This window comes from Balaenoptera physalus, assembly GCF_965194825.1.
Source record: "Balaenoptera physalus genome assembly, chromosome: X".
NCBI lineage: Eukaryota > Metazoa > Chordata > Mammalia > Artiodactyla > Balaenopteridae > Balaenoptera > Balaenoptera physalus.
In genome coordinates this window covers 101,080,421-101,104,823 of record NC_138903.1, presented here as the reverse complement: position 1 = coordinate 101,104,823, position 24,403 = coordinate 101,080,421, and the positions used below count along the sequence as shown (strand labels likewise).

The 24,403-nt window shown below is 35.0% G+C and overlaps 1 pseudogene across 1 annotated transcript; it reads left to right on the top strand.

The window, feature by feature from the left end:
- Nucleotides 1–749: 749 nt before the first annotated feature.
- LOC309652090 (small ribosomal subunit protein uS5 pseudogene) lies at nucleotides 750–23,353 on the top strand (annotated as a pseudogene). The gene has a single exon. The product of its transcript is annotated as a small ribosomal subunit protein uS5 pseudogene (transcript).
- Nucleotides 23,354–24,403: the final 1,050 nt, after the last annotated feature.

Here is a 24,403-nt window from a genome sequence, read left to right as displayed (position 1 = left end):
TTTGTATGTATCTGGTGTGTTAGTTACATTTCCCAGCCTTGGAAAAGTGGAGATATCCTATATATCCCAGCAATGCATTCCCCTCTCATTACTTAATCTATGTGCTCTAGGGTTTCCCCCTATAAGGACTACATGGGTCATTCTCTTATTGTGGTCTGACCATGTGGGCAATCTGGTAGACTTGGTTGGCCCCCAGTCTGGTTGGTTTCCCAGCCCTGCTTTGTGTGGAGGCTGCCAGCTGCTGGGTGGTGTGGTCAGGTCACAAGGCAACTGAATATAGAACCCCAGGGGGCCCCAGAGCTAGTGGTGGCTCACTGGTGGGTGGAATCAGGGTCCAGAAGTCTCTGAGGCTGTTGCCAACCCACTGGTGGGTGATGCCAGGTCCTGCATTAGTGCCAGCCTACTGGCAGACAGAGCTGGGTCCCAGAGTCTGGTTTCAGCATTCAGGCTTCCCAGAGCTGGTGTCAAATTGCTGGTGGGGGCGTGGTTTCTAACACATTTGGGCCTAGGGTGCCCTAAAGCTTGTGTTGACCTGCTAGTAGGCAGGGCCATGGCCCAGTTGGTCCCAGAGCAGGGTCTGGCCTACTGGTGGGCAGGCTGGGCCCACAGGCTGTGGGATTATGGCTTTCTTGCATCTGGTATCTGCCCCCTGGTGGTTGGAGCTGCTCCAGAGGCTACAGAAGGCTTCCTGGAGGGCAGGACCAGGGCCCAGGTGATTCTGGAGCTGGTGTATGCAGCTGGTGGGTGGAGCTGGATCCTGGGCCCTCTGGTGGGCAGGGCCATGTCCAGAGGTGGCAGCTGTGGGCTCAGAGGGTCTTAAGGCAGTCTGTCTGCTGATGGGTGGTGCTGTGTCCCTGCCCAGCTAGTTGCTTGGTCTGAGCCATCCCAGCACTGGTGCCTACAGGTTTTTGGGCCAGGGCAGGGCTCGGTCCTTGGGCTAAGCTAGAGGGAGGATTCCACAATAGTACTTGCCAGTGCCAGTGTCCATGTGGTAGAAGGAGATTCCAAGAATGGCTGCCACCTGTATCTGTGTCCCCATGGTGAGTTGCAGTTGCCTCCTGCCTGTCTGGGCAACTCTCCAAGATTAACAGGTAGGTTTGACCCAGGTTCCTATCAAATTACTGCTTCTGCCCTGGGTCCCAGAGTATGTGAGATTTTGAGTGTGCCCTTTAAGAGTGAAGTCTCTATTTCCCCCAGCCCCCTGGGACCCTCGAAAGTAAGTCCTGCTGACCTTCAAATCCAAATGTTCTGGGGGCTTGTCTTCCTGATACAGGACCCCTGTGCTGGGGAGCCTAATGTGGGGCTCAGATCTCTCACTCCTATGTTTCTCCTATGGGAGAACCTCTGCAATGTAATTATTCTCCAGTTCGTTAGTTGCCCACCTGGGGATATGGGACTTGACTATATTGCAAGTCTGCCCTTCCTACTCATCTCACTTTGGTTCATTCTTTATGTCTTTAGTTGTAGAAGATCTTTTCTGGTAGATTCTTGTCTTTCCCATGGATGGTTGTTTTGCAGATAGTTGTTATTTTGGTTTGTTTGTGAGAGGGGGCAAGCTTATGGTCTTTCTACTCCACCATCTTGGCTGATCTCCCCCTACATTCCATACTCTTGAGTCATTTTCTTGTCTCTTTTTAATTCTAATATGGAAAAATTCTGATTAATGTCTAGTGACTACTGTATCATGTTAGCCATTATTATTCATCTCATCATCATCTTCCTCTCAAGCCATTTTCTAATGTAATTTTTACTTCCATTTATTTGTGTTTGTGTCACAGTGTTTGTATGACCTTACACTTTAAGAAATTTCTTGTGTTTAATGAATCAGTTTGAAATGTTATCTCGAATCTGCACCTTATTTCAGTAATAGATCCAGAGGGCTGGAAGAGAGCTTCAACTTTTACAGATAGGGAAACAAACTCAGAAAGTTTATTAACTTTCTCAAAGTCACACAGCTTTTTAGTAGTGTCAAAGAGCCTTAAGCCAAAGAAATAAAGTACTAAATATTGGTAGCTTGTTTTGGAGGGCAGCGAAATCTTCCCAGAATCTCTGAAATAATACCATAACTACCTACTCTAATGACTAGCCAGAGATAAAAATATGGGAAAGATTAAGACTCGGTAATATGGAAACATTAAAATGGTGTTTGCAGCCATATAATGATCCCTTTTCCCCTTTCTATAAATAATATCAATTTAGTATAGAGGGAAATAAAATGTGCCTGATGTTATTTGTTCTTTGTGAACCCATGTTGCTCATTATTCAGCATTTTGTGCCCCTGCAGGCATTTTCACACTGATAGCGTAATGACTTTCCCCATTATCATCCCAGGTACTGAATTTAAGCTAACAGGTCTACAATTTTCCAAGATCATCCTTATAGTAAAATTGGGCATTGAACTCTATTTCAGTCTTCTGGCACTTCTGAGCAACTTCCTCAAAATAGCAGCAAAGAGCTTTGCAATACATGCACCATTGCCTTTAGAATTCTTTGTCACTGATCATTAGGACCTGCTGATTTAAATACCATCTAGAGTTTTCAAGTTATCTCCAACTATTTCCATCCTCAACTTATATTGTCTCAGTGCAGTGTCTCATAGGCAGTTATCTAACTACCTTAGACATAGGAGAAAGAAAGAAATGAGGAATAAACCTAAAAGCATTTCTAAGCAACTGATTAAAATTTAATTTTTTGAAACCCATAGTAATTTCAGATTTCTTCATTTTCTTGGCTTCTAAAAAAATTCTCCATTTCTATAGGGAGTTCTTTTTAATTAATTGTTGAGATTATTGCTCCAGATCCCCAAAAGCAAGGGATACATATTCTCTTAAGTCAGTGACCTTCAGATAGAGTATTAATTCTATGTTCTTCCAGTTGACGTAAGTAAATTGTTATATGACTCATCTAATAGGATGAATGTGGATTTGGGTAAAAGAATATTGGTTGAAACAAAAACAAAACAAAGTACTGCTTTCCAATTATGCAGCAAATCACTTTAGCTCCAAGGATACAAAATGTTTCCTTAGCAGTTGGGGGAATTTCTTGACGTTATATTAACAATAAGTGGGCTTTCCTAGTGTTCTTTGAATCCAATTATATCGTAAGTGATAAATTTTAATTATATCTTTTCCAATTTTCAAAATGTTTCCATTATGATCATAAAGGAAATAAAAGCACTCTGCATTTTATAATCAGATCAGACTATCTATGAAACTTCAAGGCATCTAAACAACACTTATTATCCTCACCACCAGAAGAGAGAATTTCAATTGTAGTTCCAACCAGGGAATATTTGGATGAGATAATTAAATGTTGTAAAGTTAGTGATGAAATTGGAAGTGAGGAATAAAATGGATTTTTAATAATTTCTAGCAAAAGGATTTAGTAAGTACCACATGATAAGCTGATACATAACTCTGCAGGATTGCTTAAGCCTTTTTTCTAGCTGCACAAAAGCCTTAGAGATAAAAAGATAAATAAAAATTAGAAATATTTGGACTAAATCTTTGCATAGTAATCAGTAATATGGTAATAAAGTTTCTCTAAAAGATGGCATACCAAATTAAATCAGGAAAAATTCACAGTAAACAAAAAATTTTATCTTAATAATCTGACCTCTGAATCATTGAATTGGTATATAACTGTAAGGGAAAGCTCTCTGCAAATTCAGGTTGATACACTAAGCAAACTCTTCCTTGGAGTGGCCAATGAGAAGGAAGAAATGATATAACAATTTGAAGATGGTGTAACTTGGCCTTCTAATATGGTGAGTCACAGTCCATGGCTTAGTCAGTTCAGGATGCTATAATAAAGTACAACAGAATAGGTGGCTTATAAACAACAGAAATGTATTTCTCACAGTTCTGGAGACTGGGATCAGGAGGCCAGCTTGGTTGGGTTCTGGTGAGAACACTCTTCTGGGTTGCAGACTGACTTCTTGTATCCTCATATGGTGAAAATAGAGCTGACTGGATCTCTGGCATCTTCTTACAAGGGCACTAATCCCATTCATCAGGGCTCCACTCTCATGAGTTAATTACTCCCTGAAGCTCCAAATACTATCACTTTGAGATTAACGTTTCAACCTATGAATTTTGGGGAGACACAACTTTCAGTCCATTGAAATCTACATTTGGGCTTTAATTTTGTAATCACGAAGCCTATTGTAATTATTTCTGGTCACTTTGACCAGGGGAATTTACATGATGATCAAGAGGTGAAGTAGCTCTTACTTGTTTTTATCTTCATAATATGATCCTTATTTTCTTCTACTATCTGGAATAAAATTTATTCTTATTAATAATCTTTATCTGAGTACAAACTATTAAAAGATAAATGAATGGTAATTCAATTATTTTAGTATAAAGAGCTTCAGGCTTTAATGTATGTTTTAATATTTCATTCAAAAACTAAAATGTCATAACATGAATATTTTAATTGAAATCTATACACCTTCCCTATTACTCATGATTTCCTGATGAAAAAAAACTGTACTACCTCTCCCACTCAACTATTAACCAATTATAAATTTAAAACTATATTTTAATTATTATGAACTGCCTTAAAATATAAATTATTAAATTATATCCCTAGAATTATTAATAATATCTTCTAGATAAACAAATGAAGGGAGTTGCCTCGCTTTGATATTTTTTTAGATTTCTCTTGGGATTTATAGGGTGGTGGTCCTAATAGTAGCTTCTGAAGTAGTGAAGAAGTTAAAAACTCAAAATATTTCATGGGTAGTCAGAAGAACAGAATGTAATAGTATTTTATATATATAAAACTGATATATATTTTATAAAACTGATATATATATATAACTGATATATATATAACTGATATATATTATATATATCAGTTCTATGAATGTGCAGAAAGCTATAATTAAACTGATTTGTAAAAGGGGATAATAGCATACATTTGTGGTCATCTTACAAAAAATGATTACTGCGAAATATCTTAACTTCCAGGTAAGTTTCCTATGGATTAAATTTGCATTTAGTTCCTTTTCCTAAGAACTTTTCCTTAGGAAGTATATTCCAAAAAATGTCGAGGGTTACATAATTAAGTAAGTTTGAGAAATGCTGCAAACTAGAGTTGCACATAAGCCAGTTTGGGAAAAGCTGTTGTGAGGAAATGATAGACTTGATATTATAGTTGAAAGAGACCTCTGAAATCTTTTAGAACAATACATATATTTTACAGATAAGGAGACAAAGTCCCATGAGAGATAACATATCTCTTCAGCACATAGGCTCATAGTGGCTACTTAAATATTGTCAGATAAATGAATGGGCAAATAAACGATACGGCTAGGGTTAGAACTCAAGGCTCATGTTGCTCTGTCTATTGAACTTTTCAAAGGACTTACATTATTTTTTCTTAAGGACAATGTACTCTTATCACTAGGGTCTTTTATAAATGGAGTTATTAACTGTGTAGCCTTGGGAACATATTCTCTTTGAGAATCAGGATAATACCTCTCTCACAAGGTTATTTATCAGTATTATTTGAGACGTCACAAGTGAAGAAGTGCTTACTACACAATGCACATTAGGATTCAGTAAATGTTAGTTTATCTTCATTTCCTTGATAATATTCTCTACAAAAATGATAGTTTATGATAGTATCATCCCATTTGCTAAAAATATTTTATGTATTATTAAGATTATAACATAAAGAGCATAAATCATAAGTGTAGAGCTTACTGAATTTTAACAAGGTGAACAAACCTGGGTAATCAGTACCTAGGTTAATAAATGGAACCCCAGAAGACATCTCCATGCCCCCTTCTATTCATTAATCCTCAGGGTTATTTTTTATAAATCAGTACATACTCTTCTCTGTTTGACCTTTTATTGCCTTAACATTAGGTTTGTGAGATACATCTATGTTTCTTTGTGTAGTTGTAGAGCATTCTTTGTTTTCCAATGTTTGTAACAATTTATACTCCCACCAGCAGTGCATGAAAGTGTCACCTTTATATTGAAAGTAAAATTATAGCCATGGATTTAAAATAGAGTAACAACATACAAAGCACATTAATTAGAGGCAGCAGGTATTAATGAAAGAACACTGGAATGACTGGTTTCTTGGGTTCTAGTGTAGGCTCTTCCAGCAACTCTCTACGTGTTCTTGAAAAAAAAAAAAAACTATTAGAGCACAGATTTAACATTTTTGATTCAGGCATTTGAAGGTCTATGGCTCCTCTCTTTAGAAAAATAAATAACTCATATATAAGCACAATGATATATATAATTTTGGGGGTAGAAGTCATAGAGCCCATAATGGGGGTGGTGATTGGATCTCATCATGAATTATGGTTAATAATATCTGAACTAAGGGACAAAATGGCTGAACAGAAAGATCCTGGGCTTGTCTCCTCCCATGGACATGCCAAAATTACAACTACATACAGAGAAACTAACTCTGAGAATGACCTGAAGACTAGAAGAAAAGATTTTCCACAACTAAAGATAAAAAGGAAAAGCCATGAAATGTGGTCTGGCCAGGATCTACACCATCACCCATCACTGCGACCCATAGGTGGAAGATATATCATAGCCTTGGAGGTTCCCCATGGAAGCCTAGGGCTCCAACCTCACATTGGGCTCCCCAGCCCAGGGAACATGCACTGGGAAGATGAGCCCCCATAACATTTGGCTTTGAAAACCAGTGGGGCTTATGTCTGGGAGAGCTGGAGGGCTGTAGGAAGCTGAGACTCCACTCTTAATGAGTGCATGCAAAAACTCATTTTCTCCAAGTCCCAGCATAGAAAAAGCTGTTTGTAAAGCATCTGGATCATATGTGGTGATTCACTGACTAATTTTAGAGTGTGTGCATGAGGGGCAGGGATCTGTTGGAACTTTCTATGGGTAAAGAGGTGGGGGGGCATCAGATTTTTTTTGTTGTTTGTTTGTGGCTCACACTCTACCTAGCTGGCCCAGTACTGGCAGGCATCATTGCTGACTCTCACCATCTAACCTATAGCACTGCTTGACCTGCCCCAAACTCAACTGCAGATCTGACACAGCTAGCGCTCCTCCAAAGTGGCCCACGTACCCTGCCAGACTGAGTAGCCATATTTGGCCAGCAGTGGAGCACCCCCAAAGCATCCCTGTGCCCCATCAGTCATAGTGGTCACCCTTTGCTAGCAGTGGAGCCCTTCTAAAACAGCCACTCACCCTGCTAGACCTGGTATACACCCTTGGCCCCACCAGCATCCCCACAAAGTGGCTCCCAACCTGGGAGCTGACCCTGTACACAAGAGCATCAGAGATAGTTGTGACCAGACCCAGAGCAAGGGCCAGACCTGCATGCTAGTGCACCAGCAACAAGGCAGCTCAGCCACAATAGGAGGACACATGCAGCCCACATAGGGGAAATCCTGGAGCACCTGGCTCTCATGACTAGATGAGACCATGCTACTGGGCCCCACATGACACCTGCTACACAAACAACTCTTTCAAGACTGGGAGACATAGCTGATCTACTAATATGTAGGAACAAACACAGAGAGTTAGGCAAAATAAGAAGACAAGGGAATATATTCCAAGTGAATGAACAAGATAAAACCTCAGAAAAAGAACTAAATAAAATGGAGAAAACCAACCTTCTAGATAAGGAGTTGAAAGTAAAGGTCATAAAGATACTCACCAAACTCAGGAAAAGAGTGGAGAAAGAGAATTTCAACAAAGAGATAGAAAGTATAAAAATAATCTATCAGAGCTGAAGAATACAATAACAGAAGTGAAAAATACACTAGAGGGAACCAACAGCAGATTAGATGATGCAGAAGAAAGGATCAGCAGTAGGAAGACAGGCTAGTGAAATCATGCATTGGAACAGCAAAAAGTAAAAAAATGAGGCTAGTTTAAGGGACCTCTTGGACAATATCAAGAGTACTAATATTCATATTACAGCAGTCCCAGAAAGAGAAGAGAGAAAGGGACAGAAAACCTATTTGAGGAAATAATGCCTGAAAACTTTCCTAACCTGGTGAAGGAAACATACATCTATGTCCAGAAAGCACAGAGAGTCCCAAACAAGATGAACCTAAAGAGACCAACATGTAGACACATTATAATTAACATGTCAAAAATTAAAGATAAAGAGAGAATCTTAAAAGCAGCAAGAAAAAAGGAACTAGCTACATATAGAGGAGCCCCTATAAGACCATCAGCTGACTTTTCAGCACAGACTTTACAGGCCAGATGGGAGTGGCATGGCATATTCAAAGTACTGAAAGGAAAAAAAACCCAAAAACTTACAACCAAGAATGTTCTATCTGACAAGGTTATCCTTCATAATTGAAGGAGAGATAAAGAGTTTCCCAGGGACTTGCCTCGTGGTGCAGTGGTTAAGTGTCCACCTGCCAATGCAGGGGACACGGGTTCGAGCCCTGGTCCGGGGAGATCCCACATGCCATGGAGCAACTAAGCCGGTGTGCCACAACTGCTATAGCCTGCATGCCTAGAGCCCATGCTCCGCAACAAGAGAAGCCACCGCAATGAGAAGCCCATGCACCGCAACAGAAAGCAGCCCCTGCTCGCCGCAACTAGAGAAAGTCTGCACACAGCAATGAAGACCCAACACAGCCAAAAATAAATAATAAAATTAATTAATTAATTAATTAATTTAAAAAAAAGTTTCCCAGATAAGCAAAAGCTAAAGGAGCTTATCACTATTAAACTGCCCTCACAAGAAATGTTAAAAGGACATCTTCAAACAGAAAAGACTGTAGGTAGAAATATTAAAAATTATGAAAAAAAAATCTCACCAGTAAAAGCAAAAATATAGGTAGTGGATCAACCAACTATAGCGCTAGTATGAACATTAACAGGCAAAATTAGTAAATGTATACATCTATAATAATTAAGGGATATGCAAAATAAAAAGATATAAAAAAATGACATCAAAAGCATAAAATGTTGTGTTGGGAGTAAAAATGTAGTGCTTTTAGAATGCACTCAAACGTAAATAACCATGTAAGCATCAACCTAAGATAGACTGCTATATACACATGTTGTTATATAAGAACCTCATGGTAACCACAAAACAAAAACCGATAATAGATACACATAACATAAAGAGACGAGTATAAACATGATACTAAAGAAAGCCATCATAAGAGATTATTACAAAAAATTATATACCATCAAATTGGACAGCCTAAACAAAATGGATAAATTCCTAGAAATATACAATCTTTCAAGACTGAATCAGGAAAAAATAGAAAATCTGATTAGACTAATTACTAGTAATGAAATTGAATCAGTAATCAAAAAATTCCCAACAAACAAAAGTCCAGGACCAGATGGCTTCCTGGGTAAATTCTACCAAACATTTAAAGAAGACTTAATACCTATCCTTCTCAAACTATTCCAAACAATTGAAGAGGAAGGAGCACTTTCAAACTCATTCTACAAGGGTCATGTTACCTGTTTACAAAACCAAAGACACTACAAAAAAAAGAAAATTACAGGCCAATATCCCTGATGAACATAGATGAAAAAATCCTCAATGAAATATTGGCAAACTGAATTCAACAATATTAAAAGGATCATATACCATGATCATGTAGGATTTATTCCAGGGATGTAAGGATGTTTCCATATTTGCAAATCAATATGATAAATCACATTAACAAAACAAAGGATAAAAATCATGATTATTTCAACAGATGCAGAATAAGCTTTTGACAAAATTCAACATCCATTTATGATAAAAACTCTCAGCAAAGTGGGCACAGAGGGAACATACCTCAACATAATAAAGGCCATATATCACAAATCTGCAGCTAACATTATGCTCAAAGATGCAAATTTGAAAAGTATTTCCTCTAAGATCAGGATCAAGACAAGGATGCCCACTCTTGCCACTTTTATTTGACATAGTATTGGAAATCCTAGCCACAGCAGTCAGATGATAAAAAGAAATAAAAACCATACAAGTTGGAAAAGAAGAAGTAAACCTGTCACTGTTTGCAGATGATGGGATACTATATATAGAAAATCCTATAGACCAGCAAAAAAAAAAAATTAGAACTAATAAATGAATTCAGAAAAGTCACAGGGTACAAAATTAATATACAGAAATCTGTAGCCTTTCTATACCCTAATAACCATCTATCAAAAAAGAGAAATTAAGAAACAGTGCCACTTACAATTGTGTCAAAAAGAATAAATATCTAGGAATAAATTTAAACAAGGAGGTGAAAGACTATACTCTGAAAACTATAAGACACTGATGAAAGAAGTTGAAGATGACACAAATCAACGGAAAGACATGCCATGCTCATGGCCTGGAAGAATTAATATTGTTAAAATGACCATAGTACCTAAAGCGATCTACAGATTTAGTGCAATTCTCATCAAAATACAATTTTTAACAACTAGAACAGGTAATCCTAAAATTTGAATGGAATCATAAAAGATCCCAAATAGCCAAAGCAATCTTGAGAAATAAGAACAAATCTGGAGATATCATGTGCCCTGATTTCAAACTATACTACAAAGCTATACTAATCAAAACAGTATAGCTCTTACTACACAAAAACAAACACATAGATCAATGGAACAGAATAGAGAGCCCAGAAATCTTTAGTAAATGATGTTGGGAAAATTGGACAGCTACATGCAAAAGAATAAAACTCAACCTTTTTCTTACACCATATAGAATAATAAACTCAAAATAGACTAAAGACTTAAATGTTAAACTTAAAACCATAAAATTCCCAGAAGAAAAAATAGGCAATATACTCCTTGATGTCGATCTTAGCAATATTTTTCTGGATCTGTCTTCTCAGGCCAGGGCAACAAAACCAAAGATAAACAAATAGGACTACACCAAAGTGAAAAGATTTTGCATGGTGAAGGAAACCATCAATGTAACTAAAGGCAACCTACTGAATGATAGAAAATATTTGCAAATGATGTATCTGATAATGGGTTAATACACAAATTATATAAAGGATTCACACCACTCAATATCAACAAAACAAACAATCTGATTATAAAATAGGCAGAGGACTTGTATAGATACTTCTCAAAAGATGACATACAGATGGTTAACAGACACATTAAAAGATGTTCAACATCACTATCAGAGAAATGCAAGTAAAAACCAAAATGAGATATATCTTCACACCTATCAGAATGGCTGTCATCAAAAAGACAAAAAATAACAAGTGTTGGTGAGTGAAGAAAAGAGACCCCTTGTACACTGTTGCTGGGAATGTAAATCGGTGCAGCCATTATGGAACATTTTTTGAGGAACCTCCACAGTATAGAGGTTCCTCAAAAAATTAAAAATGGAACTACCATATGATCCAGCAATTCCACTTCTGGGTATTTACCTGAAGAAAACAAAACCACTAGTTTGAAAAGGTATATGCATCCCTATGTTCATTGCAGCATGATTTACAATAGCTGGAAACAAGGAAGCAACCTACATAGCCATTGATATTTGAATGGATAAAGAAGATTACACACACACACAAACACAAACACAGACACAGGAATATTACTCAGCCATAAAAAAGAATGAAATCTTGCCATCTGCAACAACATGGATGGACCTAGAGGCTATTATGCTAAGTGAAATAAGTTAGAGAACACAGTATTATCTCACTTATATATGGAATCTAAAAAGAAAACAAATGAACAGAAATAGACTTATAAATACAGAGAGCAAACTGGTGGTTTCCAGAGGGGAGGGGAGTGAAGGGTTGGGTGAAATAGGTGAAGGGAATTAAGAGATACAAACTTCCAGTTATAAAATATAAAATATATAAGGCACAGGATATAACATATAACATATGGAATATAATAAATAATACTGTAATAATTTTGTATAGTGAAAGACAGTTACTGGACTTGTCATGGTGATTATTTTATAATATACTTGGTTGTCCCATCACTATGTTGTGCAGCTTAAACTAAAAATATTGGAAGTCAACTATACTTCAATAATAAAAAAATGAATAAAAATTATCTGAACTAGTTACTCCAAGTCTCTTCCAGTGGCAATAATAATATTTATTTTTTAAAAAGCCAATATATCAAGTATTATTTAAGGTTATATTTCAAATATATATCTGCTATAAAATGTTTCTGAGGTAAATTGTAACTAACGGTGCCAGCAGTGGTAAATATTTCCGAACTAGCCATCATTTTAAAAAATCGATTTAAATCATACTAAACAAATACATTTATGAAATCATTAAAACCCAATTGATAAAATCCTAAAACATAGATAATACTGTTATTACTGAATGCCAGCTTATGCCATCATTTCAATAAAATTATGAGGGCATGGAAATAACCAGGTTTTTAAAATCTTCTGAAATTATCAATTTTTAAAAAAGACTAGATTTGATATTGTTTCAAACCAAGGAAAATTTAACATTCTTTACATGAATGCTACTGACTGGGTATTTCTACAGAAGTCCCTTATGATATATTTAATAGAAAATTTCTCTGGTAACAGTATTGGCTTTTGTTTATTATATACTTTAATATGCAAATATTCCCTTTATGAAATCACTTCTAAGTTTTTCAATCTAATGTATGTGGAATAATTTGAAAAGAAATCAGAGGTCTTATTGCACAGAATTTTACAACACAGTTTTTATATTATTGTCAGCATTTGTCACTCTTTAAGGACTTTAATTGCACATTAAGAGAATGAAAACATTAAAAGCAATATGTCACCTAACCATCACATGAGCTGGGATCCATTTGTCTGGTCACCCTCATTATCATCCATCTTAATGTTGGCAGACAACAGATCTCTAGGAGAAAGGGATGATGGATGGGAAAATACCAAAGGGGAAAAAGTTTGGGATCATAAAATCTGAAACTGAGCTAGAAGGTTACTGTTGTACTGGGTTGGTTATCTATAGTGGAAACAAATAGGATAGGGTATAGAGAATCCTGAAAAGAGATGTGATTTCCAAATTTCTGAGTGGAATAAGCTCATTTAAAACAGATACCTGGATCTTCTCCGTAAAAACACCAAATGGCGGATGACGCCGGTGCAATTGTCGCCACTGGGGATTACAATGGACATGTTGGTTTGGGTGTCAAGTGCTCAAAGGAGGTAGCCACTGCCATCTGTGGGGTCATCATTTTGGCCAAGCTCCCCACCGTCCCCGTGCAGCGAGGCTACTTGGGTGTCAAGATCAGCAAGCCGCATACCATCCCTTGCAAGGTGACTGGCCACTGTGGGTCTGTGCTGGTGCACATCATCCCTGCTCCCAGGGGCACTGGCATGGTCTCAGCCCCTGTGCCCAAGAAGCTACTGATGATGGCCGGAATTGACGACTGCTACACCTCTGCCAGGGGCTGCACCGCCACCCTGGGCAACTTTTGATGCCATTTCCAAGACCTACAGTTATCTCACTTCTGATCTCTGGAGAGACGGATGTTCACCAAGTCTCCGTATCAGGAATTCACTACCATCATTTAAAGACCCACATCAGAGTTTCCATGCAGAGGACACAAGATCCAGCTGTAGCCACCACATAGTTTTATACGAGAAAAATAAAGTGAATTAAGCCATTTTAAATAAATAAATAAATAAATAAATAAATAAATAAATAAATAAATAAATAAAACAAATACCTAAAAAGAGAACCATATCCTTCTTTTCCAGAACAGTAAGAATAATCTGTATCATTATTTCTAGAGTTCAGAAATAGTATATTGCAAGTATTCCCTTGCCCTGTAGTGTTTAATAATAGAATAGATAAATTTAGTTAGGTGCTATCTTACCTGGGAGCTGGTGGCTAGACTATTTGAACTCCCCAGTTCCTTTTTAACAGCAGGACTCTTTATTTTGCTCCTGGGATACAGAATAAACATTGTGCACCTGGAAATGTCAGCAAAAAGCACTTTCAATATTTTTCTATATTATTTTAGTGAAAGATAACATTCCTTCATGTACAATTGCTAAGACTGCCCATGCTTGCTTTCAAAATAGAACTCTCCAAAGGATCATTCAGACTCCCATCATCTTCAAAAATCAACCCTAGAAATCAATAGGAGCCAAAAAATAATTTCATATAAATCTGCCGTGAAAAAAACTCACCATTCATTTTAACCAAGGGAATGTACAAAGCATTAAATTGTCATGTTTTCTCTCTTACATAGCTTTTGATGATGAAAACATTACACTGTAAAATTTTCAAAAGTGGATAAATCACTATAAGTATTTAAAAACTTAAAAATAAAAGCTTATAAATAGGTAAATGGGCAAGTGGAATAAACATTAGATGTAATGATAATAAAATTTGTGATTGAACGGTTGATGTCTAAAGGGTTAACAGTCATTCTATTTCAGCACGATATGTAGTATCAATATATCCTATTATGTTTGTCTGAAGATTATACATATTTCATATGATAAATATATGTACGATACATATAGGAACTAAGACTTAATTTGACCTCAAGCTGACTCTCCATTCTTAGACATTACTATATCTGTTCTTACTATTCCCCTCGTTCCAGCCACACTGGTCAAAAACTGTATATTTTAGAATATGTCCTATTTCCTATCTATGCTTTTGTTTATATTTTGTTCTCACTGTAAGATGCTTTCCCTCTAGGATTCCTGCCTTCCATGCTAATCTGTCTTTCCTTATGGTTTACATATTCATTTAAGTATTTTTTTTCCACTTCAGTAAACATTTATTGAGAACCTACTTTGTACAAGGTAATTTTGAAACTTCTGGAGATATATTGAAAAGAAAGTATTTTTTTCCATAGTAGAAATTAGAGTCTAGTGAGGGAGAGAGACATGAAAAACATGAAAATAAAAATGTAAACATATTCTAGGAAGGAAAGCAAAAAGCTAGGTGTAATATGGGGGAGCAATTTTGTGACGTAATTTAGGTTAGACGATCAGGAAAAGCCCCAGAAATATGAATAAGGCACCAACCAAGTGAAATATAAGGGGAAAAATACGTAGATGGAGTAGCATGTGTAAACTTCCTGAAGTGGGAATATGCTACATGAATTTGGACAGAAACAATAGAAAAGCCAGTGTGACTGCAGTATAGTGAGGGGGAAAAGTGGCACAACCTGAGGTGTGAGAGATGGACAACCATCAAGTCATATAAGATCGTATATATCATGGTAAGTGTTTTACTGCCTAGAGTAATAAGATCATAAGAGTATCAGAAATTGTTGTAGGTATTTTACTTGTATCATCACTTTGAATCCTCATGAAGACTCTATTTGATAGGTACTATCAATACTCCCATTTTAAAGATAACAAAAGTGAGGAGCACAGAGGTTAAGTGACTTGCCCACAGTCACTAGTAAGTAGTACAGACAGGATTCAAACTCAATTGGTCTGGCCCTAGGACCAGAGTTCTTTATCTCTCAGTAAGTATGATAGGAAGCAGTAGGAGGGTTTTAAACAGGAGGCTTATATGTTGAGATTTACAGGTTTTAAAAATAATTCTGGTTGAATTGGGAAGAACTGCTTGAAAGTGAGCAAAAGGGGAAGTAGGGAAAATATTAGGAGGCTATTACAATAGTCTAAGTGAGAAATGACAGTGCCTTGGCTCCTGGTAGAGTAAGAAAAAATAAATGGATTAAAAATATATCTTTTAAAAATATTTTTTCAATGTGTAGGTAAAATGAGTGCGTTTTGGTAATGTACTAGATATGGGGAAGGAAGAGAGAGTGCAAAATAACGTATTTGATGCGTGGTCGTCTTGCAGATCATCATGATATCCTTGGTTTGCTTGCAGTTATAAGTGAACTCAGTTAGGCATTCTTTAAGTGGTAACTGTGAAGTAGGCTTTTTTTTTAAACTAATTTATTTTCCCCAATTTCTGCTGTATGAAACCTAATGTGGCATATTTAATTTATCAAAATTTCATTTTTTACACCAAGAATATTAAATATAAAAAAGAAACAAGAACACTTCCTCACCTCCAATGTCATCAATAATCTTGAATCATAAGGATCGTAAGGCTTAACACCCGAAGAACATCAACTGCCTCATCCTGATTGTTAAGTTTCACATTGAATCCTTGGCAACTAGTATGCATCATGGATTTATCTATCTACTATCCTTTTGACTACTACCAATGTCAAATAGAATTTTATATTTTGTGGCAAAAAGCTCACCAAATTTACCATGTAATTTCCATAGCAAAAGTCAGTGATCAATAGGTGGGGTAGAGGAAAACATGATCCTTTCCAATTTGATTCTAGAAATTGAATGCGAAAGGTCACCATATGCATGTGGAGATGTCATGTGTTCTCTACACACCTGGGTCTCTCTATAGAATCACATATTAGTAGTGATTACCAGTTAATATATAGCAGATCTCTGGTCTGTCACTTGATTTCTCAGCATCCTTTTATAAAACAATATTATGCAAAATAATAATAGAATTATACTTTTTGTACTGTTTACAGTACCAGAGTTTGCTTTAGTTTCTCCTTTGATCTTCCGCTCATTCAAAATCTCTCTTTTTGTTTTGTTGATGGAGGGATGGGTGAAATAGGTGAAGGGAATTAAGAGGTGTGAACTTACAATTATAAAATAAATAGTCAAAGGGATGTAATGTACAGCATAAGGAACATGGTCAATAGTACTGTAATAACTTTCTATGGGAACACATGGTGATCATTTCATAATGTATTATCATAATGATCATTTTGTTATGTATTTATATGTAGAGTCACTATGTTGTATACCTGAAACTAACATAATATTTTATGTTAACTATATTTCAATTAGCAAAAAATCTGGCTCTCAGTATCATGTATCCTTGTAATATGTGGTTATTTTATGCCCCCTGATTTTCCAAAAGCTTACATACATGTATGTATGTATATAGATGCGTATGAATGCTGAGAAATGCTTTAGTTCACTTTAAAAATCACTATTGTTTTAAAATTTGAGTATAACTTTCTCCAAAGATCAGAATTTTTGATCACTACAGTAAATATCTATCACTGGCTTTTGGTGAGGTTGAGCTATATACAGTGTAAGACAGATGGAAGCCTCTCTACCAAACTGTCACTATTTTCAGGAACTAAAATTCTCCCTGAATGTGTCCCATATTTATAAAATGTTATTGAAAGTGAATGGTACAAATGGAGAAGCAGTATATGTGAAAATTAACTGATTCATCCCTATGCCTATTGGATTCACATCTGAGGAGTTTATTTTACCTAGTGGGAAATTATTTCACTCTTACTTAACTAATAGGACCTCTCCAGTGCCTATCAGATAAAGTTGAAACTTTTCAACATGATGTTCAATGCCCACACACAATCAGGGACCCCTACTTCTTTAGCCTTACCTTCCACTTTTCCTGTACACGAAACCTCTTCTTCAATTAAACCAAGCTCCTATTGACCCCTGAAATTTAAAAATATGTATATATATAAAATTTACCATATGCCTAGAATATTTTCCTTTTGCTCATAATATTGGCTAGTCTTATATAGCCAATCCAAATTCATTCAATTATTCACTCATTCAATAACTGAAAACCACCTGCTTTGTATGTGGTTATGAATGAGATAACCAGATAAATAAATTCTAAGATTTTAACAAATATAATTCTTGTTTGTTTTTTCTGACATGTTAGAAACAGGATTCAAGGACTCAAAAATAAATATTGTGGGTTTTCTAAGCAAAGTGCTTAAATGATTTCAAACTGTCTTTTAGCAATGAATACACATGTTTTAGGGCAAGGATAATGTTTTGCCATTTTTAATCTCAAACAACTCCCTCGTAATCTCTTTTACTGTAGATGATTTCACATTTAAAGAACTCTTGAAGAAAAAAATAGACTCCTTATGTATGCACTGTGACCCCACAGTAATTCTGTTTTGGGAACGAAACTATAAGTAGCATATATCCAGAAGTGACTGAACTAGGAACCAATTAAATGACCTCAAATCAATATTCCTTTTGAGAATAGCATGCAATCCAAAAGCACAATGAATGCTAGTTAGATCAAGAATAGAAACTCTCAGTCACTCCTGTTGATTTCTAAAGTAGCCTAGTAATGTCTTACCGAAGACAGGGAATCTACCAGTGATACTACCAATTGTGGACAGTGAAGCCAAATACATAATAGTGACTCCACTGAATATATCTCTAGACTCATAATTACCTTTAAAGGCAATGGCTTCATATTGTATGGCCTGTTTTTAAATAAACCTTTTATTTTGACTTCATTGTGGATTTGTATGAAATTGTAAAAAATAATATAGATTCCATGTACCTTTATCCAGTTTCCCCAATCGTAACATGTCAGAAAACTATAGTATAATATCACAACCAAGACAATGACATTCATGTAATCCACCTATCTTATTCAGCTTTCCTTAGTTTTACTTGCACTCATTTGTGTGTATATATTTGTGTGTTTAGTTCTATGCAACTTTATCACATGTATTACTTCCTTAATTCACATAGTGATTGTGAAATTTATCCACATTGTTTCAAGTTCATTCTTTTCCACTGTGATATAGTGTTCACAGATATGAATATCCAAAATGTATCTATTTTACTATTGATGAGATATTGTGATTATTTCAAGTTTTACTCTATTACCAAGAATATGGCTATGAATATTCCATTTCTTTTGGTGCACATGTATAAGTGTTTCCATTGGGTATATACCTAGGAATCAATTTGCTAGTCACAGGATATATGTTCAGCTTTATTAGGTACTGCCAAGAGTAGCTGTACCAATTTCCTTACTCTCCAACGATATATAGGATTCTTATTGCTCTCTGTATTATAACACTTGGTAATATCAGTATTGAAAATTGAAGCCATTGTGGATGCTATGTACCATTATCTTATTGTAATTTTAACTTGCATTTGCCTAAGGACTAATTAGATTAAGCATCTTTATATATTTATATATATTTATAATATATATTTATTGGACATTTGGATATTCTCTTTTATGAGTATTGTCTTTCCTTTTCTTACTGATTAGTAGAAGTTCTTTAAGCATTCTGGATATGATCTATGGAAAGTTTTAAGTCATTTTTGTCTTTGGTTTTGAGAAACTATGAAGTATCTTGTGGGTTTTTTTTCCTACTTAACATCAACTTTCAAATACTATTAATAGTAATTTTTAAAATGTGAAAGTAAAGGTAATTCATTCAATTACTTTTAAAAATGGACATTAGCATAAAACAAACGTTAAAATAAAACATAGAATCTCTGGTCTTATATGTATGTAATTGTTACCTGGGCATCTTTTTCAAAATATCCTGAAAAGGGAAATATCAAGCAAATTTTTCCTTTATATTAACCTATTGATTCATATTCTGTTCACTACAAGTTTGTGATAAAAAGTTAACTAAATTGGTTTATCAATTTCACAACATGCTAGTGTATATAACATTGTTATAAAAAAATCTCAGATTTTAGAATCATCCAATTACATACAGTTTTATTTAATTCAACATTCTTTACATCAATCAGGAAGTATTGTATGATTTCCTTTAGATCTTGAAGATCATAAATCTATCTCAGAATTTTCTATATAGATATTTAAGTCAGAGGCCCAATTCTACATTTAAGGAAAATCAATGATGCCCTAGAACATTCCATTTCCTACAGTTAAAATTGTTAAATAGACCTGTGAGGAAGTAGCCTATGTCCCTTTAAGTATGTTATTTTTCTTATTCATATAACTCCTGTTTTACTTGTACTCATCTGTATTGTGCGCGTGTGTGTTTAGCTCTATACGATTTTATCACGTGTAGGTTTGTGTATTCACCACCACAGTCAAGATACAGTACAGTTCTGTTATCACAAGGACCCCTTGTGTTGTCCTTTTATAACATGCCAACTTCCCTATGGCCACCCATCCCTAATCCCTGGCAACCACTGATCTGTTCTCCATCTCTATAATTTTGGTATTTCAAGAATGTTATATAAATTGAATCATGTAGTATGTAATCTTTTGAGATTTTTTTTTCACTCAGCATAATATCCTTCAAGTTCATTCAAGTTTTGTGTATCAATAGTTCATTCCTTTGAGTTATGAGTAATATATTCCTTAGTAAGAATGAACCACAGTTTACCCATTCTCTCATTGGAAGACATCCAGGCTATTTACAGTTTGGGGCTATAACAAATAAAGTTGCAGTGAACATTCATGTATAGGTTTTTGTGTGAACATAAGCTTTCATTTCTTTGGGCTAAAAAACTACTGCCTAGTCCAAAGTCATGAAAATTTATTCCTTTTTTTCCACAGAGTTTTATACTTTCACCTAATACAGTTAGGTCTATGATGTATTTTGAGTTAATATTTATATATGGTATGAGGTAGTCATCTAAATTCATCTTTTTGCATGTGGATGTACAATTGTCCCAGCACCGTTTTTCAAAGTCTATTCTTTGCCATTGAATTTTCTCGGCACCCTTGTCAAATATTCATTGACCAGAATATAAGGGTTTACTTCTGGGCTCTCCATTATGCTCCTTTCATCTTCTTGTCTATTTCTATGGCAGTGCTAAACTGACTTGATCACTGTAGCTTTGTAGAAGGTTTTGAAATCAGAGATCATAAAACTTCCAACTGTATTCTTTTTCAAGAATGTTTTGGCTATTTTGGGTCCTTTGAGTTTCCCTATCAGTTTTAGGATCATCTTGTCAATTTCTACAGAGAAGCCAACTGGGATTCTGACAGGTATTTCATTGAATCTGTAGATCAATTTGGGGAGTATTGCCATCTTAACAAAATTAGTTCTTGCAATCTATGAACACATGATGTCTTTCTATTTATTTAGATTTTCCTAAACTACTTTCAACATTTTTTTATAGTTTTCAGTGTATAAGTCTTGTATTTCCTTTGTTAAACTTATTTCTATTTTTATTTTTGATGCTTTTTGAATGAATTATTTTTTTAATTTAATTTTTGATATTTTATGGCTAGTATATAGAAATACAACTAATTTTGTATATTGGTTATGTATCCTTCAACCTTGCTGAAATTGTTTTTAGCTTTGGCTAGAACTTCAATCCATTGTTGAACAGAAGTGGGAAGAACAGACATCCCTGTTTTATTCCTGATATTATGGCAAATTTTCAGTCTTTCATAACTAGTATGATGCTAGCTATAGATTTTCTGTAGATGCCTTTATCAGGTTTAGAAAGTTCCCTTCTACTCATAGTTTTTGAGTACTTTTTTTTTTGGATCATGAAAGGGTTTTGAATTTCAGATGAATAATTGGTTATTAATTTTATTGAAGCTGCCTTGTGTTAAGTAACTTTGCTCTCGCTGCTTTCAAGATTCTCTCTTTGTCTTTCAACAGTTTGATTATGATGTATCTATTTGTGGGTCACTTTGAGTTTATCTTATTTAGAGTTTGTTGAGCTTCTTGGATGTATGTATAAATGTTATTCACCAAAACGGGGATTTTTTGGTCATCATTTCTTCAAATACTCTTTTTGCCTCTTTCTTTCTTCTTCTGGGAATCTAACTATATGTATGTTGGTGGCTTGATGATTTGCCACAGGTTTCTGAGGCTCTGTTTATTTTTCAACATTTCTTTTTCTGTTCCACAGGCTAGATAGTCTTTATTAACCTATATTCAAGTTGACTGCTTATTTATTCTACCAGCTCAAATCTGAAGTTGAGTCCCTCTAGTAAATTATATTTTATTTCAGTTTTTATACTTAAAACTCTAGGGTTTCTATTTTTAAAATAATTTTATTATATATATGATAAGGTTCTAGTAAATATATAAAAGCCTCTTACTAATTATCAATTAAAAAACATAATGCTAAGAGAGTAAATTTTAAAAGTTCTCACCACACCAAAAAATTTGTAACTCTGTGAGGTGATGAATGTATTAACTAACCTTATTGTATTAACCATGTTGAAATACATTTATCAAATCATTACACTGTATACCTTAAACTTACACACTGTTATATATCAATTATATCTCAATAAAACTGGAAGAAAAAAACAAAAAGACCCATTTATTTAATTTTGCAAACTCAGCAATAATAAATGTATATGTATCTTCCCACCCCACCGAAAAAAGAAACACGTTATCTCCGTGTGTGTGTATGTATATGTGTATAAATGATGTTTAGCAACATAGGGTTTGTACTGTATATGCTTTACTTATTGGAACTACATAGATGATTTCTTAGAGTGATTACATATTTTTGTATTATAAGCAATACTGTATTTGAATATCCTTATACGTGCTTCTTTGCATACCTTTGAAATTGTCCTTTCAATGGAATTATCTATTTATGGTAAATTTCTAGTAGAGTTGCTCAGCCAATTAATCCATATAATTTTTATACATATTGCCAAAATATTTTACAGCAACATCAAATCAATTTATACTCTAATCAATACCGAAAGACATTGTCTACTTCCTCATCCTTTTACCAATATACTGGGTGAAAGATGATCACATTCTTGATTAATCCATATTGATTAGTAATGAAATCAAATAAGTTTATAGCTTTTTAATAGATAGCTAGTGGGAAGCAGCAGCATAGCACAGGGAAATCAGCTCGGTGCTTTGTGACCACCTAGAGGGGTGGGATACGGAGGGTGGGAGGGAGGGAGACGCAAGAGGGAAGAGATATGGGGATATATGTATATGTATAGCTGATTCACTTTGTTATACAGCAGAAACTAACACACCATTGTAAAGCAATTATAATCCAATAAAGATGTTAAAATTTTTTTTGTATTTTTTTCCTTTTTATTATTATTTTTTTACAATTGTCTGTACATGCCCTCTGTACATTTTCCTACTAAGTATTTTTCTCTCTTGGATTTAAAATATTGTAGCAGATTTTTGCATATATAATATGGAATAGTCTTGTCATATGCAGATATTTTCCAGGTAGTAATTTGCATTTAAATTCTGCTTATTTTCATCTTGGGGCACACAGCATATAGCTGCTTATGTTCATATAATGCAGTCTTTTTTTTTCATTTTTTCTTCCAGTTTTATTGAGATATAATTGACATAGAGGACTGTATAAGTTTAAATTGTACAGCATAATTATTTGACTTATTTACATAATGAACAGTTTACCACAAGTTTAGTGAATATCCATCATATCATACAAAGATGATATAGATACAAAGATACAAAGTAAAAGAAAAAGAAAATGTTTTTCCCTTGTGATGATAATTCTTAGGATTTATTCTCTTGACAACTTTCATATAAAATATACAGCAGTGTTAATTATACTAATCATGTTGTACATTACATCCCTAGTACTTATTTATCTTATAACTGAAAGTTTGTAACTTTTGACCACCTTCATCCAATTCCCCATTTCCCACCCCCTACCTCTGGTAACCACAAATCTGATCACTTTCCCACCCCCTACCTCTGGTAACCACAAATCTGATCACTTTCTCTATGAGTCTGTTTGTTTTTGAAGTATAATTGACCTGCAACACTATGTTAGTTCCTGGGGTACAACCTAGAAATTTGACATTTCTATACATTACAAAATGATCACCATGATAAGTCTAGTTACCATCTGTCACCATGCAAAGATACTACATTATTATTGACTGTTATTGACTATATTCCCCATTCTGTAAATTTCATCCCTGTGACTCATTTATTTTGTAGCTGAAAGTTTGGACTTCTTAATCTCCCTCATCTATTTCACTCATCTCCACTCCCCCCACTCCTTTGGCAACCACCTGTTTGTTCTCAGTATCTAGGACTCTGTTTCCATTTTGTTATGTTTGTTCACTTGTTTTGTTTTTAAGATTCCACATATAAGTGAAATCATACATTATTTTTCTTTCTCTGACTTATTTCACTTATCATAATTCCCTAGAAGTCCATTCATGTTGCTGAAAATGGCAAAATTTTGTTCTTTTTTATAGCTGAGTAGTATTCCATTGTATGTGTATACCACATCTTCTTTATCCATTCATCTATTGATGGGCACTTAGGTTGCTTCCATATCTTGGCAATTGTGAATAATGCTGCAGTGAACATCGGCATGTGTATATCTTCAAATTAGTGTTTTTGTTTTCTTCGGATAAATACCCAGGAATAGAATTGCTGGGTCGTATGGTAGTTCTATTTTTAATTTTTTGAGGAATCTCCATACTGTTTTTCATAGTGGCTGCACCAATTTACATTCTCACCAACAGTGCACAAGTGTTCCCTTTTCTGCACATCCTTACCAACACTTGTTATTGGTTGTCTTTTTGGTAATAGCCATTCTGACAAGTGTGAGGTCGTAGCTCACTGTGGTTTTGATTTGCATTTCCCTGATAATTAGTGATGTTGAGCATGTTTTCATGCGTCTGTTGATCATTTGTCAGTCTTCTTTGGAAAAATGTCTATTCAGGTCCTCTGCTTATTTTTAGTCAGATTTTTTT